The 9,663-nt window shown below is 43.2% G+C and overlaps 1 long non-coding RNA gene across 1 annotated transcript; it reads left to right on the top strand.

The window, feature by feature from the left end:
* Positions 1 to 525: 525 nt before the first annotated feature.
* LOC141464039 (uncharacterized) lies at positions 526 to 8,042 on the top strand. Its single transcript, XR_012463245.1, has 4 exons — positions 526 to 744; positions 3,137 to 3,282; positions 4,470 to 4,621; positions 6,297 to 8,042. It is a non-coding gene; the product is annotated as an uncharacterized lncRNA (long non-coding RNA).
* The last annotated feature ends 1,621 nt before the right edge of the window (positions 8,043 to 9,663 follow it).

Genomic DNA, 9,663 nt, shown 5'->3' with positions numbered 1-9,663 from the left:
CAGAGCAATCTTCACTGCCTAGGAGCTAACCCAGCTCAGTGCTTGTCAGCCCTGTTATTTTTAACATTATTCACCAGGGTTCCGATGTGACGACGCCTTGCTTTGCAGTAAGCTAGAGAGCGCCAGCTGGAGAAGGCTTAACCCTATCACAGAATAGCTACATCAGAAAACATACACATAGCTGACACTGCAAGCCATGCCTAGTGCATGGTATCCCTGGGAACCTTATGGTACAAGATTTTGGGGAGCATGTGCAGGCACAGGTATGCTGGGACCTGTTTCTGCTCATTCTGTGCCTCAGCAGGCAATACACGTGAAGCTGGTCTGCTGCATGCCAGCACAACGGGGCTGCTTTTCACCTGAATATGCTGTCATGGTTTCAGCTGGGATGGAGTTAACTTTTTTGCTAGCAGCTGGTGTAGTGCTGTTTTGGATTTGGCATGGGAATAGTGTGATAGCACACTGGTGTTTTTGGTCGTTGCTAAGCAATCAAGGGCTTTTCTGCCCACCAGTGAGCAGGCTCACAGGAAGCTGGGAGGACACACAGCCGGGACAGCTGACCCCAACTGACCAAAGGGATATTCCATACCATATAAAGTCATGTTCAATAAATAAAGCTGAGGGAAGAAGAAGGAAGGGTGGGACGTTTGGAGTGATGGCATTTGTCTTACCAGCTAACTTTTACACATGTTGGAGCCCTGCCTTCCTGGAGACGGCTGATCACTTGCCAGCCAATGGGAAGTGGTAAATGAACTCCTTGTTTTGTTTTCCTTGTGTGCACAGCTTTTGCTCTACCTATTAAACTGTCTTTAGCTCAACCCACAAGTTTTTTCCTCACTTTTACTCTTCTGATTCTCTCCGCCAACCCAGCTGGGGGGAGTGAGTGCGCAGATGTGTGGCCCTAGCTGCCGGCTGGGGTTAAACCACGACATACACCTTTCTGTATTTGGCTCGCAGGTGCACTGTGGCAGTAAATGCATGCTCAAGAGATGACTGTGGAGAATGCTTGTGGTTTCATTACAGAGCACCTCTGGAATAATACTGCATTCATTGTTAGCCATTTCATGACTCTTGGTCCTGTAGCAAAGGAGCCCTTCCTTTCACAGTAGTTCTGAATCTGCCTGATAGCCAAGCGTGGGAGAAGAACAAGACCTCTATAAATGCATTCAGCGAGTTGTTTGTTTGTGACAAATAGCATGCTATGGTGATACCTTCAAGTGTTTGACATTCATGATTCACAATTTAAAGCTTGAAGCACGTAGTGGTGTTTTTTTTCCAGTTTTAACCTTCTGAAACCACCTTTGCTTGTGCTCCAGATTCGTTTAGTTTGACAGTTATGTGAATTCTAACCATTGGGCTGAAATTGCCTTCCTGGTTTTCATGAGCAATACTTCCTCTTCACAAAACAATGACCTCTGAAAAGGTGCATGCACATAGAAAAGGCACACTCTGGTTTCAAAGTCTGCCAAGTGTTTGCAAATACATCTCGTTTTTCTCTGGTTTGCTCTCAACCTTCTCTGTACAGAAGTGAAAGAAGTGGGAGGAAACATTCTGGCTATGCCACCATCACCAGTAACTGACACAAAGGCATGTAAGGTGGGGTTTGAAGGAGACAGGGGGACTTCCCCATTCTGCCATAAGTTTCCTTGGATCAGACAGCTTTGCCTTACCTTCCCCTGGCTCCTCTGCCACACAAATATCCAACACAGGAGTGCATTTGCCCTGTTTGTGCAGGGCAGAGACACATGCTAGCGCAAACATGGTGGCAAAGCTCATTTCCAGGAGAGATCTGGAATTAAACCCTAGATCAAAAACATCTGCATTTGGGATGAACTTGGATGTCATTCTGAGTGTTAAGTATTTTCTTCATCCTAGTTATCTGACACCAAACTCTCGTCTTAGCCATCCTTAAAGCCTGCAAGAATCCAGAGCTGTACCATAGCACCTCAAGCCTGTAGTACCTGGCAGGTACTAATACTCCTGGAATATATCATCTTCCATCTTCAAATAGCCACCATGTTCACTGCCTGTGTCTTACTTGCTTTCACTCAAATTATCTGTAGTGCCAGGCTGGGAAGATGGCAGAAATCCAAGTAAATGGAAAAAAGAAAAAAAAAAAAAAAAAAGGCAAGTCTGGTAAAGATTGGGACACATTATGGTTTACAGTTAATTCATGCTGGTTTTTGAAGAAAAGGCAATGAAAACACAAGCTCAGACTTTTCAGGCAGTGTCAGCTTAGCAATCAGCTCGAAATGAAGACTGGGCTGCACTGCAAGATGTCCAGACGATATCCTCAAGCGTGTACAGCGGGTCAAAAGCACCAAAGGCAATTTTGCACCAAATTCATTATCTCTTCTGCACATGCTTTTGAAGAAACTATTTGAAGCTGTTTTATACAGTTAAATATGACCATTGTATGCACACACGAACACTACTTTCACCATGATTGCTAACTACATCAACATATTGAAACGGATGCAATATATTAGTCATCCTAATAGTAATATCCAAAGGGAGTAGAAGTGAATTAGGAAGCAGAAGTAGGGAAACATGTTTCACCTGGGGTTTGAATGCACAGAATACAGGATGGCATTGGTTTAAGAGAAGACAGACCTCTCATCATCCAAAGTCAAGCATTGTGGCAGGTCAGAGAGAGGGCCAGAAGCATAGCGAGACAGAGAAATTTTCCTAGAGCAATCCAGAGGGAGTTTTGAAAAGGAGGAGAGCAACACAGAAGCAAAACACAGCATTGAGTGGGCAGGCAGTGCTGTTGTGGGGAATCCCAAATTAGCAGAGAAGTCAGTATGGAAAAGTGTGAGCATGCCTTGAAATAATACTGGCAAAAATGGCAAAAAAACGCCAAACAGCAGCACTTGGCACGTATTTCAGCAGCTGCAGAGCAGGCAGCAGGGACAATCAGAAAGCAAAGACGATGGAAATAATGCCCACGCGATGGGGTGGCAGAGTTGCACACAGGAAGGGAAGGAAGTCTATAGCTCTGTTTTTCTGTCACCCTGCTTGTGCCACCAAACAAGCAAAAACCTAAGACTTGGGGGTGGGGGAAATGGACAACGGTGTGTGAATACAACAGATGACTGAGCATTTCAGTTACCTCTTGACAACCATGTTGCTACAGAGACTCTTTGTAGCAACCAGGAGGTGCTGCTACTGATGTTCAAGCTGCCATCTCCACCACCTGCCACCTGAGAGAGTAAGCCCGCTTTATCAACCACAAGACACCTTCTGTGCCAAGAGTTTCAGCAACTGTTTCTTCTTTAAAAGGTATCTCAACGCTGATGTCCTGAACAGCCCTTCTCCTCCCCCGTGCTCCTACCTTGAACTGCAGTCAGAGCAGCAGGGACAGAAAGCACCACAGGAGGAGCATTTGAGAGACAGAAAACAGATGAAGGACATCCTTTGTGCCTTGAAAGCCTCTCCCTTGTAACAGCCACCGACAGCCATACCTCACACTGCAGAGAAACTCTCCCCATCTCTTGCTCAGCAATAGGCTCTGCCTGCAAAGCAGATTCTTGCACTTGCTTGTGTGTCTCCCCTTTACAAACTGATGTTGCTGTTCAATGGATCACATGTAGGATACCACTATATTAAACCACGCAACCTCACTGCCACATGCAAAGCATGCTAGATATCTGTAGGAGGAAAACATATCTCTTTAAGGAACCTAAAGAGCAGTGTATCAAACAGGCAAATGCCACTTCCTGTTTAAGACGAAAACAAACAAGTGCTTCAGAAGAATTGGCTTTCAATGTTCTATTTTCAACAGCAGATTTTTTTCGGCTGATGTAGCTAGCCTGTGTTAGTAAGAGGATATCATCTTAAGCCTAGGGCAAGGGAAGAAGCAGCATGCTGCATAGGCAGACCCCTTGACAACAGCAGAGACTAACTAGCATGCAGATATACTTTATAAGGGTCCAAATGGATGTTGAGCCACCAAGAGAGACTGCAGTTAAGTGTAAATAAGCTTTGCTGAATACATGAAATGCCAAAGGATCTGCAGAGGAACTCTTAGCAGAAAGAGCCATTAATCACTGTAGCCAGCTGCATCCCATATACAGTGTTCACCTTGTGAACCTGAAAAATATTACTGTAATAAGAAAAAAGACGCCCTTCAAAAGCTTCTTCAGGTGCCCTATGCAGAGACTGCAGTAACTCTTTGGGACAGATTATTTTCTGGCTGTATTTCTTAGTAGGCGGATTCCTCAGCTCCATTTCCAACAGCAGCTGACATAACTAACACCACTTTCATCTGTCGCAGTCACCTTCCCCTATCTTTCCTTACAAAAAAGCTCAGACAGGTGTGGGAATGGGGAGGAGGGGAGCCGAGGGGGAGAGAAATGAATTGGCTGGTCTAGTTGTAAACTTTACCACCTCCCCCCTGCCATAGGTAGAGCTAGAATTCCTAAAGGTCTTTCATGAAGGGCAAACACCATGTCTTCTTTTTTCTCCAGTGCTTTTGATGTGGCTGTGATCCTAATCAAACAATGGAAAATAAAACCCCATGCATGGAAACAAGATCACCTCTGGCTTCAATATGGCTTACACTTTCATCCCTTGGAGTTGAGTCAGCATCAGTCGCATCAGCTGCTTAAAGAAGAAGAAGGTGAGCCGCAAATATTAGTCACAGGCGGAGGCAGCAGCAGGCAGGGACAAGTGACTCAATTCCCAGTTGGCTCCAAGAGTTCCCGTCATCCTCTCTACATCAGCACATTTTTAAGTAGGTTTAACATGACCTTGTAAAATCCCCCCTACGTCACCACAGGGACTTTGAGGACCTCCTCCTTCTTTACAATCCTGCTTTCATCTCTCTACCTTTCTCATGCATATTGCATTTTATGAGAAGCTTGCTCTAAAAAAGCAACAAAAAGTTGTCTGTGTATATCAGGATGCCTATAGAGAGGGGACTTTTCTAAGCAAGGGTTCTCTATTTGGAAATATTCACATTAAATCAGAAGTTAACTCCTGAGGATACTAGGACTGCTGTCTGGAACATGCACTTAATTTTCTAACAATAAATTGCCATTGTTGCAAGACTGACTTCCAGGTGAGGTGTCTCTGGTACACTGGCTCAGAGAGACTGCACGGGGCAGGGCTCGGCTGGTTTGACTATCCCAAGGCAATAGCACAATTCACTGAGTTGTTTCTTGTAAAACTCCTGGGGCACTGGAAAAGGCAAAACCCTGGGAAACCTCAGCTGCCTCACCTCCAGACTAGCCAAAACAGGTGTGGGTCAGGGTTGCCAGTGCTCTGGTGTATTCAACAACCAGTGTATTCTCCACCTCTTCCTGCAAGAAGGGGTAGAGATTGCTGACAGTTTTTATTCTTCCCCTGTGAGGTACTGTGAGCTTGTCTTCTTTTAAAACACAGATCCTCAGCTGTTGTAAATTGCTTGAGACCCTCTGGCTTTCACAGAACAACTCCAGTTTACAGACAGCGAAAACTAAGATGAGTTTCCATGCTTTTCACAAAAGAAAACTAAAATTGAGATCAATGGCTTGCCAAGTGGCAGACACTTAAAAAATGATAAAGCTTAGGATGTCTTTCTCTAAACATATTTATCCATCTGTTTTTATGGTTTATGTCGTACCTCTCAAACTATACATTTGGTGTTGTCCACTATCTAAGGCAGTCCTTGAAATGTCTTCTTCTTGTCAAGTCCCTCAGAGAGATTTTTCTCTAAATGTGCTGTACAAGCTCTGTAACACAGCAGACCAGACCTCATCTTACTTACACAGGTATTGGCAAAGTTGCTCGTACTTTCAGAAACGGGATCATCTAGTGAATGTAGACACCTGGGTCTCGTTTCCCTTACTGACAGGTTCCCTGACAGTTCATTAATCAGTTGTTAATTTCCCTCCCTCCTGTTTCTAGTGACAATGCTTAAGGGCATATGCTATCTCATGTTGTGAGCTTGTTGGCCCTCCTATCTACCTCTCTATAACAAGCAGTAAAAGACCAGAAAGATCAGCCTGTGTCCACTGAGTTTACGGTGATAACTTTGGTAGTAGCACCCGAAGGAAAATATCAAATATTTTATACACAAGAATTATTTCACACCTACAAATGACAGGCTGCAATCACCATATTGCTGTACGTTTCCCCTAGGTGAATCCTCCCCAGTGACTTAGTAACCAGGGTGATTGCCTTGAGCAATTAAAATCTCCAGGATCTATTCCAAACTCGTTTCGTTGCCAAGTTAACAATACAGTAGTGAAAGTAATTTAGTAGTATTAAATGTTCTTCACTTACCATTGTCCTTTGATTCTCTGGTTTCACAGCACTCTGAGGACACCTTGTCCTGACATGGGAGCTAAGGCAACCAGCAGAAGGAAGGGGTGGAAGAGCTCTTCCCTGGTGGAGGCTCCGAGGGGCGCCTGGTGCAGGTGGGAAATGGCTGCTCTTCCCTCTGGCACAGCTGTCATCTTCCTCCCTTCGCATCCTTCTGCCCCTTAGGGGTGCAATTTTCTGGCTTCACATTGCAAGACTGAAACTAACATAGCCTGATCCAGTCTCTGGCATTCAATTGGCCTTTTTGTCTCTCACACACACATACACATACACGCACACTTTTTAGGGAAAAATAACATGAGTAGCTAAAGCGCTTCATAGGTCTAAAGAAAGAAAATCTTCCCCCCAGTGGGGAAAATCCCTGTTCTGCAAAACTGGAGCTGCTGACCAACACACACAACTATGTCTTCTGAGGGGTTTTTCTATAGCCTTTGAAGTAAAGCTGACTTGCAAATAAAAACCATAACTTTCCATACAAAAATTCAAAAGGAACTTTTGCTATGGGGTACAGTAAGAATGTTTTTGTTGAAACTTGCAAGTTTTGATGGGAGGTTAATCAAAAACAGGAAAGGTTCTGTCCTGAGAAATTTCCATCTTGTTTTGAAATAAGACATTGCGGGGAAAAGTTTGAAAAAAAAATAAATCAAGTAGGTCTACGTTTAAGCACTCAAAAAAGTCACTTTAGTCCAGCAAGTTAACGTGGAGACCTGCAAGAAGGTAAGAACTAGAGGTATTCAGACTTGAAATTTTTCAATTAAATTTCCACATTACATGGACAAAAGGAAGATGTTAATGCTTTACATAAACATTATGCCACCTTCAGCCAGCTGTGGAATAGGCTGGAAAATTTTCAAGCTTTTACAAAAATGTTATACAAAATATCACATTTAATAAGGAAAAAAGATGCACTCTTCTGTAACTCCAAAATTTCCAAGCTTTGTTGAGAAAAAAGCATGTTCTGAAAGGCCAAATACACAGCTTTGTTAAATCAGTGAAATAAAAAAAAATATCTCTGAAGTGTCTGGCACATCTATAAGTTAATTACATTTTTAACACTACCATGGCCTCCAGCTCTAACCCTTTTCAATCCATCTCACCTTCACCAAGTTTTAAAGGTGGTAACATCTAGCTGGTCTGATTTAAGCTCAGTACTGTGGCATAGTATTTCCAGAAAAAATAATGACACAGCTAGGCAGCTCTGCTCACTTTTCCAAAGCACAGTGCTATTTATTTTAGGGTAAGAGTAACACAACGTGGACATGGGACACATATAAATACAGACACAAGTTCACTTGTTTCTCTCTTTACCCCTCACTCTCAGTTTCATTTACTTTTTAAGTCACTACATGGCTTTGTTCTTTAGGCTGTTTGAACCAGAGCGAACAGGCACATATATTTTCCACCAGCGGGGACAAGTTATTTGGCCCATGCTATAGGAAGATAGTGAATAGGGTATTAATTGACATCTCCAACTCCCCTCCCGGTCATTTAAAAAAACACAAGCTATTACACTCCTATAATTGAGATGAGTCTTTACCGAATGTTTCATGCACCATTCTTACACACCACAGTGTAATAGTCTTTGTCATCTTCTTGCTTCTGTGGCTTTATGAAGGCTAGATTTACACTAATTTGCAATTAAAGGAAGGACAACTTGATGCCAAATGTACATGTTTGAACCCCAGTCATGTCAGTTCTACAGCTGTTCAAATAAAGTTAAATATCCCTAATAATTGAAAAAGTGCTTTAAAAATATTCCAATGGTGAAATGTCTTCACTTTAGGCTTGGGACTAGTTAGACTATAAATGAGTTAATTAGTAAAATTCCTTGTAACAGAAGTGAAGCTGTGCGGTTGAGTGCATAGATCATACATATGAAGCAAAACATGAAGAACATTGACACTGACAGGTTGAGTACTCCAGAGGTAGGAACCAGCGCTAATGGGATACCTGGATTTCCAGAAGCTCAGCTACCCCTCCACCTTTCCAGAAAACAGGGAGAACAGCTTGGTGAAGGGGAGCCTACAACAGAGGAATGATTTGTGTTTGCTGAATGGATGAACAAACCCTGTGTACAAAAGCAAATAAAAATACAAACATGTATTGTATACAGTGAGGGGGATAAAAAGAGCCAAAGTCTTCTGCCAGTCAACCTCTATCCCTGTTCGAGTAGGGTCCAGCAGCAGTCTCGTGCTATGTCATTTGCAACATGGCTCCCCCAAAAAGAAGTCCTGGAGTACTTCTGTTACAGAGCTCAGTTGTAGCTAGAGGAATCAAGGTCCTGATCAGTGGGAGGGGCTTGCTCTGGAGGGAGAGCCAGCATTTGCTGTCATTGCTCAAACCTTCCACAAATAAGTCAATGTTTCCTTCCATGCAGAATCCAGCTAAGGTACCTGTTTTTCATGGAGTCTCGTGATTTGATATACAGCTCTTCTTTGCCTGAAATACCTTGAAGATAGTTTTTCAGAGTATAGGTGTTCAATATTTTTCTGCAGATACCTGTGCCAAAAAACATTAGACGTGGTTTAATGTCAGGAGAGACATGTTAGTGCTTTCAGACCAAAAACTGAAGTGTTCAGAAATTTATATCTGCGTATAAGCATGGAGTAGTGTGATACCGTCCACCTATAAACTCACAGCTGAGGACCTGGTTGAAGGGCAGTTGCCCTCAGTAGCCTGAGGACACAAATGAGGTTCTGAGATATTCAACTGCCTGGAGGAATAAAAGGCCTTATGCCAGTGTCCCATATGGTTGCCAGACAAATATCAGCCGAAATTTAACTTGGGACACTTTAAATGTAGAAAGCCATTGCACAAGCATGTTCGGAAGAGGAAAAAATAATTTAAAAAAGAAAAATCCCGAGGCAGTCCACTCAATTCTTTCCTGATGGTTAAGTTTGTCCCACAGCTGCTCCTTATGGGAGTTCATCTTTCTGCCAAATGTTTCTGAAAACTTAAAGACCGCAGGTCATGAGTATGCCTCATCTTTCAGTAAGAAAGGCATGAAAACACTACTGGCAGCAGAGAGAGTTTTACAGGCTTTCCAATCAGTCTCTCATACTTCATCAATCATCTACCGAGAAGGCATTTGAGAGAGGGAGAGATTCTTTATGTGCCCTTTACCCTCTAAGCTACTACTTAAATCTGGTATTGACATGAGCTGCTACCAAGGTCGTTTAAGAAGAAATCAACTTCTATGGCTTCCTCCTGGCACCTGCCCCCTGCACAGGAACAGCTGCAAGGCACCTGCTAGGAGTATGCAGATGGCAAATAATCCTGGTTTCAGGCAAATACTATGGAGACCTACACGGTGAGCACTGTATGACCAATTCTGCACAGTGCAGAGCCACCCATTGC

The sequence above is a fragment of the Numenius arquata genome, chromosome 4 (genome assembly GCF_964106895.1).
Source record: "Numenius arquata chromosome 4, bNumArq3.hap1.1, whole genome shotgun sequence".
NCBI lineage: Eukaryota > Metazoa > Chordata > Aves > Charadriiformes > Scolopacidae > Numenius > Numenius arquata.
The sequence above is the reverse complement of the archived record's forward strand: the minus strand, read 5'-3'. Positions and strand labels throughout refer to the sequence as shown.